This window comes from Botryllus schlosseri, chromosome 9, assembly GCF_051294905.1.
Source record: "Botryllus schlosseri isolate E-star chromosome 9, Bs_hap1, whole genome shotgun sequence".
NCBI classification, from domain to species: Eukaryota; Metazoa; Chordata; class Ascidiacea; order Stolidobranchia; family Styelidae; genus Botryllus; species Botryllus schlosseri.
Genome location: NC_137244.1, coordinates 4,721,513 through 4,731,461, shown reverse-complemented (window position 1 = coordinate 4,731,461; position 9,949 = coordinate 4,721,513). Strand labels below are relative to the sequence as shown.

The following is a 9,949-nucleotide window of genomic DNA, read 5'->3' as shown; positions in this document are numbered from 1 at the left end:
TAGTGCGAACATGAACCGTGTTGAATCTTTTTTCCGTACGCCGTTTACGCAGTTCCCATACTTCAAGTCACAGCTCACCGGCGGACCTCTCGAGTCTCGTGGCACATACGTTAAAATCACGGTTGCCGGGAAATTCATGTTACCGTACCATCATTAAGTTACTTGTTTACGTTGGAAAACGCGATTGTGACGTCATCTTGATAAAAAGTCGCTTGCAGCCCTTGCCCCACCACCCGATAATGTCACGAGCCGCCACTGGCCTTATCCCAGTAATTGTGAAAACAGCACTCAAGGCCAGCAGGAATTTTTGAGCAGAAGCATATGTTTATTTACCTGGATACAACGATTTAAGCAATCTAGATATTTGCAAATGAATACATACGGTGACACATATATAACCTTATCTTGTCAGAACCGTCGAAATTGATACCTCCGGGCCAAAGGGTAATCAAAATAGTCACATCACCCAACCACTTTTGCCTTGACTACCAGCTTAACGCGCAACTATCAACTTAACTCAAAGATGGCGGCCAATTGATCACGCAAATATCGCGAGTAGCGCACTCCAGTGTTTATATAGCTCAGTGATCTACACGGGTTGCTGTCTCCGGTCCGATGGACCGTTACGGTCGTGTTTGCGCAAGCTAGCGGATGATCAAACTCAGTCTGTCAGTCGAGTTTGTCAGAGCGCGCGAAATGGACGAAGAGAAGCTTGTGTTAACTGTTGAGGAATACCGTTGCTTGTACGATTGGAATGACCCAAACTATTCAAATCTCAACATAAGAGAGAACGCATGGAACCAAGTTTCATCAGTGATCGGCTTTTCAGGTAGTTTATTAATATGTGCTAGTGTAATACTGTACTGCTGTTTCCTAGTTCTTTCAATTTCATGACTCTCGTGTATTTTTAGTGGAAAATTGCAAGATGAAATGGATGGCCATGAGAGATAAATTCAGGCGAGAGTGGAAGAAAGAAAAGTACACAAAGTCTGGAGCATGGCATAATCCCAGAGCTACTTGGCCATTGCTGTCGACAATGTCGGTCCTTAAACCATTTGAATACAGAATGGGGTCCTAAATTTGGTGAATAATTTGCTGATGAATAAATATTTCCTTCGAATAACTGGAAGCAGTAAATACTTTTTGGTGCCTGGATAGTGAGTAATACACGGCTGCGTGATATAGATCAATCAAGGGTTACCAACACTCGGGCCCACATAGTCATGTTCGTACTCAAAATACGCTATTTTCCTGCGCCTACCGACGTAAAGTGTTAAAAACGCGACTGCTATACTGTGTAGCGTGGGCCTATTTTATCGCTATATAGAATTCGCGCGCCATGTTCTCCACAAGATTTGAAAAGTGGCCGCTCAGTTGGCGACCCCTGAGCTGAACTGACACATCTAGACACAAGCAGAAGCAACACATCCCAGGACACAAGTGTATATATAACCAAATAACAGGGCAGACAGATTTTTTCATTCGCCACAGTAAAAAATCTTTGGTCTCGTTGCAGCTTTAATAGTCACGTAGAACGTAGCGCTCCTGCCAAGCCAGAGCGCCTGCGTTCATGAAATGGCCTGCAAAGGTATATCTAACATCAATGGCAAGATTGGCTGAGCGCCTGCCGACGCAGTCTAGGGGTAGCATGTTGTCAACACAGGTGCCGCCATCTTCAACAGGTGAATAGTAAACTGGATCGTTGCGGTAGCGGAGGAAGTGGTGCAATAACGTGCACGCTTTCACAACAGCATGAACATGGTGCGGCTTCACTGCCAAAGGTCTATAGAAGACTCGGAACCTAGAGCTTATTATACCGAATGCATTCTCCACCACATTGCGAGCAACAACAAACAAAATATACTCATATCCGATTCCTCACCCTTTAAATTACACAGAAGAACCCACAAAGATACTGTTCTTCTTCAGGAATACTATAATATCTGTATACTATACTATACTACTATAATATATCCATATACTATACTATACTATACTATACTACTATAATATATCCATTAGGGTTGTTCAAAATTTGGGAAATGTTTGAAATACTGCGTATCCATGGCATATTCTGTAGATTATTGTTAAAAAACAATAATGGGCCTGAAAGAAGCTCGCAGGAAAGCCGGTAAGATTTGTCTAAATGCGTCTGAAAGTAGCCGTCGGCGAGTGGGCGGAGCATCGATGAAGTGGGCGGGCAAACAGAAGCCAATAATCTTGATTGGCTGAAGCCGGTAATAATAAGCTACTGATTGGCTGAAAGACCGACTTTGTGAACACTGCTGGTAATGATTTCCCGCGCATTCCCGCGCGCTCCTAAACCTAACATTTCCTACCCTACCACCTAATACTAAGACGCGCGCGGTAATGTTTTTATGCTTATACAACGCAACGAATACCCATCGGCCTGCTTGCTACATTTTAAAAATTCTCTCCACTATTGTGTATAAAAGAATATACTTCTCTTAGTAAGCAATTTCTCGTGAATTCCGAAGCACACTGACTTGTGTTAACTTCTGTATTAGGTGATAATATCATTTTCATGTCTGATAATGTTACTTGTCGAGGTGATACAAACGTAAGCTCAAGTTACTTTAAAATTTAAAGTCTCACCAAATTTTATCTAAAACTGAAACTATCAAGTACCGATAAAGTAGTCTAAACCCTAGTCACTTTTTACGTGGAGGGAGTACATAGCGAGGTACTTGCACATTTTGGAGTACTCAAGTATAGGTTTGGCCTGCTTGCGCTATACTAAATGAAGTGATTAACTATTTACACTGCATCTACTTATATTTCGGAGTTTTTCGGTTTTCGAGCAAACTATACCTTCAATACTTACTTTTAAACTCACTCGGAAATCATCACTTCTTGTACTTTAGTAGGACTTTACTGTTACTAAAATGTTGAAATGTACTTTTTTCAGTGGGCCAGTGGTCTTGGTGAGTGGTGTCAGTTTCATCTATATCCTACGAAAAGCTACTTGAGTACTTTACGGGTTCATATCATCTCAAATAATATATTCTGAACATGTTTAGATAGCGAGGAGTTGTAATAATAGGTGAAACGGAAAATTTTTATCTAAAACTGAAACTGTCAAGTACCGATAAAGTAGTCTAGAGTATTTTTTTATGTTTATTCAGCTTAACGAATATCTTCATATTGGCCTGCTTGCTACATTTTAAAGATTTTCTACGCTAGAAAAATCACTGTAACATGATAAGTATATTATAATTAATCTTATCAGCGCGGCATAGTACATTCGAGTAAATTCATTTAATTAGCTTATGTTTATGAAATTACTTGGTTTCCGAATTTTATCTAAAACTGAAACTGTCGAGTATCGGTAAAAGTAGTCTTAAACCATAGTCCTTTTTACGTGGAGGAAGTCGATAGCGAAGTATTCGTGCATTTTGTAGTACTCAAGTATAGGTTTTATCTGCTTGCACTATACTTAATCAAGTGATTAACTATTTACACTGCATCTGCTTCTATTTCAGAGTTTTCGGTTGTCAGGTAAACTATAGCTTCAATACTTACTTTTTAACTCACTCGGAAATCATCACTTCTTGTACTTTACTAGAAATTGACAGCTACTAAATGTTGAAATGTACTGTTTTCAGTGGTCTTGATGAGTGGTGCTAGTTTCATCTATATCCTAAGACACATTCTCGCGCTGCAGAATGACTTGTCGCAATAAAAATAACAAAAATACTTCGAGAATTTGCAAACTCTCACTGCGCAAAAACGTTAGTTCTCTAGGTCTATTTCTGTTTAATACTGTAGCTATCATGAAGTTGATGTACTCCAATATCATAAGGACTTGAGAGTATTTGGTACATGTAGGCAAAAAACCTACTTGGGTATTCTCAAGAAGTACGAGTACTTCTATACTTAACAACTCTGGAAGTTAGCGCAGTTTGTGGCATTTGTATGCAATCGAAATTTGCGTGCTTCTCACTTACCTTATGTTAATAGTTTTCCTTTTCTATCTACTTTACAAGATTCAGTCTAGAAGTTTAGTGAAAGTGTAAGAGTTTAGCAAAAGCAGTTTTTGATGATAGCACTCGTCAAGATGATACAAACGTAACTTCAAACTACTTTAAAATATAAAGTCCTAAAAGTAGGTAGTTTCTCCTGAAAAACCGGTAAGTAGAAGTGTAAATAATCTACAAACATAGCCACCTATATTAGTTACTTTTTAATCCCTAATTGTACTTGTATTCCAGCAAAATTACGAATCGTTGGGTATCGAGCGATAGCTACTATCATACTTGCGGAAAATAGGGATTTAGTACTCGAGTATCAAATTAGAGTAAATTGAGTAAACTTGAGAGGTTATTAGTGATTCTGCTGGAGTTTATATGAAGGGAAGTCCTGATAAAACCTTGATTATTTCAGAAAAGAATAGAGGGCTTCTTTCGATATTTTGATAGTCTGCGTCGTACTGTTGGATGTCATGAAATTGCATACATGCCATCTAGTACTACGCAAAATTTCAAGGCTGGTACTCAATGGTTCTGTTAGTAATTATATGGAATGTGTGGGAATCGAATTGAAGCGTGAAGTATGCTCCTATGGCATAGACCCCCTCGAAATGAGTCCACATACCTCGTAAAGTTCCACTCCAAGCGCTGCGGCTTAGCTCAAGCGAGCAAGTATTTCGTACTTTAGGAGTCAAATCATCTTTCTTATGATAAATTACACTAGGGAGAATTAATCAGAAAAGTTTGCAGAGTACCGTAGTCATCGATACATTGAGTGAAATGGGCTTCCTTATCTTAAATTGAAACGGGCAGTATGAATCGAAACAATTTGCAGAGACCCGTAGGCTTCAAGACATAGCTCAGGCTGAGATCACAGCCTAATAACGAGGGCTTCGAGTGGGACGTTATAGGAAGCAAGACGAATCATTGTAAAAGTGTTGAGACTTAATTACATCTGTAATTCCGCATAGGTACGTGCAACGCTCCCGCAAACAGATTCACGCGAAGTCGGTATAGAACTGCGTTAATTTTAAAGGTGTTCCATCATGAAATGTGTGATGAAATTTGATATGTTCCATTGTCGTAATGTCCTACACCTGTGAACCAATTTTCAAGTTGCGCATTCAATGTTTAGCATGGTAATTCCGATATTAAAGTTGACTATGCATAGGTACGTGCTACGCTCCCGCAAAAGTCGGTATAGAACTGCGTTAGTTTTAAAGTTGTTCAATCATGAAATGCGTAACAAAATTTGACATGGTGCATTGTCATAATGTCTTACAACTGCGTACCGAGTTTCAAGATGGGGAGTCGATTATTAACATGGTAATTCCGTTATTAAAGTTGACTATGTATAGGTACGTGCTACGCTACGGAAAAACAGATTTAGCCAAAAGTCGGTATAGAACTGCGTTGGTTTTAAAGGTGTTACATCATGAAATGTCTGATGAAATTTGGTATGGTGTATTTTCATAATGTCCTACAACTGCGTACCAAGTTTCAAGGTGGGGATTTGATTATTAGCATGGTACTTCCGTTATTAAAGCTTACTATGTATAGGTACGTGCTACGCTACCGAAAAACAGATTTACGCAAAAGTCTGTAGAGAACTGCGTTAGTTTTAAAGGTGTTACATCATGAAATGTGTGATGAAATTTGGTATGGTGCATTTTTATTATGTCCCACAACTGCATACCAACGTTCAAGGTGAGAATTTAATGTTTAGCATGCTAATTTTGTTGTTAAAATTGACTATGTATGGGTCTATGCTATGTTCACGCAAAAAAGATATGCGTAAAAGTCGGTATTCGACTGCGTTAGTTTTAAAGGTGTTCCATCGTTAGATGTGTGATGAAATTTAGCCTGGTGCATTGCCATAATGTCCTACAACTACGTATCAAGTTTCGAGTTGGGATTCAATGTTAAGCATGGTAATTCCGTTAGTAAAGTTGACTATGTATGGGTACGTGCTATACGCTCCCGCAAAACAGATGTACGCAAAAAGTCGATGTAGAGCCGCGTTAGGTTTAAAGTTGTTCCATCGTAAAATGTGTGACGGAATTTGGTATGGTGCATTGTTATAATGTCCTGTAACCGCGTACCAACTTTCAAGGTGGCAATTCAATGTTTAGCATGGTAATTCTGCTATTAAAATTGACTATGTATAAGTATATGCTATTTTCATGCAAAACAGATATGCGTAAAAGTCGGTATTCGACTGCGTTAGTTTTAAAGTTGTTCCATCATGAAATGTGTGATGAAATTTTGTATGCTGCATAATCACAATGTTCTAGAGCTCATTTAGATACCTAAGCTACTTTAAAATTAGTACTCGAGTATTTGCCGCAATTATACTGTCAGATAGTTATAGCCAGAGGGATTCGATGGTGACGTACTTGTATAATGCGCATTTTGGAGGGATTAAGTAAAGCAATGATCTAAGACAAATCCATTAAATTAAGCTAGAAGTAGCTATTTACGAAGAAAGTTAGCATTCTAGGTCTATACTTCTGTTTAATACTGAAAATGTCATGAAGTTGAAGCGAACTGAAATCATAAACACTTTAATATTAGGTACATATACGCGATAAGCTACTTTAGTATTCAGATGGTTTGGGATAAAACGTAATTTTTCGTGCTTTTTTATTTTTTAATAAAATTAGTATTTATTTTACAGAAACGTCGTGTAAAGTTAAAGTACTTGTACATTTCGGAGTACTCAAGTATAAGTTCTGGTTAGCTAAATTTCGATGTCATACAAATACCACAAACTGTGCTACTTGTACTTCTTCAGAGAACTCAATTAGGTTTTTAGCTATACGCAACAAATACTTTCGAGTGTTTTTGATATTGGACTGCTTCAACTCCATGATAATTATAGTATTAAGCAGAAATCAACCTACAATACGAACGTTTTACTTACTCGGAAATGACTACTTTTACGTTAATTTATAAAACTCAAGTAAAGCTTGCGAAATCCATAGTGTAAACGTCTCTAATGCGCTGAAAAGGGAGGAAAAAGTACTCAATACGCTAAATTTGAATCTAAAAATATTAATTCTCGTAAAACGTAGTGGGTGTGGGATTCGAACCTACGTGAACACTTGTTCATTGGAACTTAAGTCCAACGCCAAAAAGCTATACTTTACAAAATTTTCGGAGTACTGACTTTTTTAGGTAAATTCTGGTACGCGCTTAGTTACTAACTCTTAAAGCAAGCAAAGTTTGTGGTATTTGATCAATATGGAAATTCGTGCACTTTGCGTTTAGGTTATGTTGAAAACATGAGCAACTTAGAACACTTGTTCATTGAAACTTAAGTCCAACGCCTTAACCGCTCGCTCAACCCAGTTTCGTTGCTACGATATCTGAGAAATCTATTAAATTAGGGTAGAAATAACTATTTCCAAGTAAGTTTTACGAAGTCTCGATACGCTATATTTAATCTAAAAATATTAATCCGCATAAAACGTACTGGGTGTGGGATTCGAAGCCTAGAATAATAAGCGGATCGTGATTGAAAATAGAAGGAGGATCACTGGATTAACGTTTATGGAATACTCCGCAATGTAAAATTAGTTTACACTGCACAGAATCCAGAGTGTAAGAGTCTTTAGTGCATCGGAATAGTGTAGTTTTCTATCTACTTTACAAAATTTATACGATTTTTCTTGCTACGTTCCGGAATAAAATGTAATTTTTCGCGCTTTTTGTTTATTTTTAATAAAATTAGTATCCATTATACAAAAACGACGTGTAAAGGTAAAGTACGAATACAAGTACAAGTTGAGATTTCAAAGTAAGTAAGTGGTTATGTTCGTAGACTAACCCCCCTTCTACGTAACGATTTTTCAGTAAGTAGTTATGTTTCTAGGCTACTTTTACTTCTATTTAACGAGTTTTCATACAAATCTGCTTTCTTTAATAACTTTCTTTTTTTTCATCAGTGAGCGAAGGTAATACCAGTGTTAACTCCATGGTCAGATGCGAGATAACAGCGACTCAGAGCTCATTTAGATACCTAAGCTACTTTAAAATTAGTACCCGAGTATTTGCTGCAATTATACTGCCAGATAGTTATAGCCAGAGGGTTTCGCTGGTGACGTACTTGTATATTGCACATTTTGGAGAGATTAAGTAAAGCAATGATCTCAGGTAAATCCATTAAATTAAGGTAGAAGTAGCTATTTACGAAAAAAGTTAGTATTCTAGGTCTATATTGCTGTTTAATACTGAAAATGTCATGAAGTTGAAGCAATCTGAAATCATAAACACTAGTATTAGGTACATATACCCGAAAAGCTACTTTAGTATTCTGATGGAGTGCAAATACTTGTTTACTTATCAACTTAAAAGGCTTGCGCAGTCTGCGGTGTGATACGCAAAATTAGTGTGTTCAAATCAGACCTGTCGTAAACATAGTGATGTCGCATTATACCGCAATACCGATTTTGCGTAAATTCCGTTATGCGTCTGACTACGTTACTAGGGATAATGTAGTTAGTTACGAAATTAGGTTTGCTATCTTCCCAATCGGTATGGAACAACATCAAAATCATCACAAAGCAATATCGACTTTTGCGTGAATTCTGTTATGCGTTTTACTACGTTACTATGCGCACCTGCTTACAGGCGTCCAGACGTGGACTTTCTACTATATTCGCTCCTAACATTATAGCAGCACCCGACGCAGCTTACATTATTACGTTATAAGATGCCGGCGGCGTTTCATTGTCGATTTAATCACCCTTATTCTAGTGACATGAAAAGGACTGAATCGTATGAAAGGTGTTGACTACAAGAATCGAGCGAAAGCGTTGTTTCACACCATCTGGTCGTGTTGGATGCGTTTGTGACGTAATGCTATTACTGATATATTATGCTCTTTTTTCGAAATAAATGAACATTAATTAATTAGTGATGATGCCATTTCTAAATATTTACAGAGGTTTTGTGTATCATATATAGTCTTAAATACACATAAATTGATTCTGCCGAGGAAAGTATCTAAATGTGTACCCTCAGAAATCGTATTCCCGTAAACCACGCCTAGTTCAACGTTGATTAGTGTCATTTCTCTAGTGTTCTCGTGAACATAGATAGCCTTAAATACACATACAATCATGCGAAGTTGATCGTGCGAAATGTGCGTAGAATTCTAATATATCATCATAAAAATCGCGGCTAGCTCAACATCGATGAGTGTTATCTGAGAGGTCATATATTATCCGCGAAAATACAAAGTCCTAAATACACATAATAGAATATCTGGCGAATATAGTCTTGTATAGACATCATAGTTTTCGAAATTTATGTATAATCTGAATGTTATTTTTCTCTCGAAAGCATGTTATTATTAAGTTTCGGAATTTAATCACTTTTACAAAATGTACCCTTAGGGTATGAAAAGGGGCGTGGCAATTAGGATGACGTGGCGTTCTCTGATTGGTCTGCACGAAATCCAGGTACCCTCACTACTTAAAGATTTGCTCACATTAAATTTAGTAGTGAATGAAGCTCTTAACTTAAACAAGAATAGGGGTGACAACACCAAGCATTATCATCCTTCAATATACGACGAAGAAATATGCTGACGATTTCATTTTGTAGCTCCCAATACGAGTATATTTAATGGATCATTTTGGCCAAAAGGTTTCAAAGCATTTTCAATGTACAAAGGGCATCACTCTCAAAAATTGTACAGTACAGTGCTTTTTCGATTTCGACACGCAATGCACTGCAGGATACGATACCTTGTTCAAAATATTTTGTGGAAAATAAAACGAGCTATTAGTATAAGCAGGGTTGCCATCGACATGAACCGAAAAATAAGGACAGTCGAAAATTAGATTAGCATTAAATTGGCGCTTTTGTACATGCTTTGCATTTATACGAGCCTTTGGCGTCGAAGAATCTGACTACATGAAATAATTTCACCTCGTTGTGATTAGAGGCGTCAA

At 37.6% G+C, this 9,949-nt stretch overlaps 1 long non-coding RNA gene across 1 annotated transcript; it reads left to right on the top strand.

Annotated features, from left to right (window-relative positions):
* The first annotated feature begins 684 nt into the window (after nt 1-684).
* On the top strand, nt 685-1,115 carry LOC145447304 (uncharacterized). The gene is made up of 2 exons (XR_013917520.1): nt 685-829; nt 912-1,115. It is a non-coding gene; the product is annotated as an uncharacterized LOC145447304 (long non-coding RNA).
* Nucleotides 1,116-9,949: the final 8,834 nt, after the last annotated feature.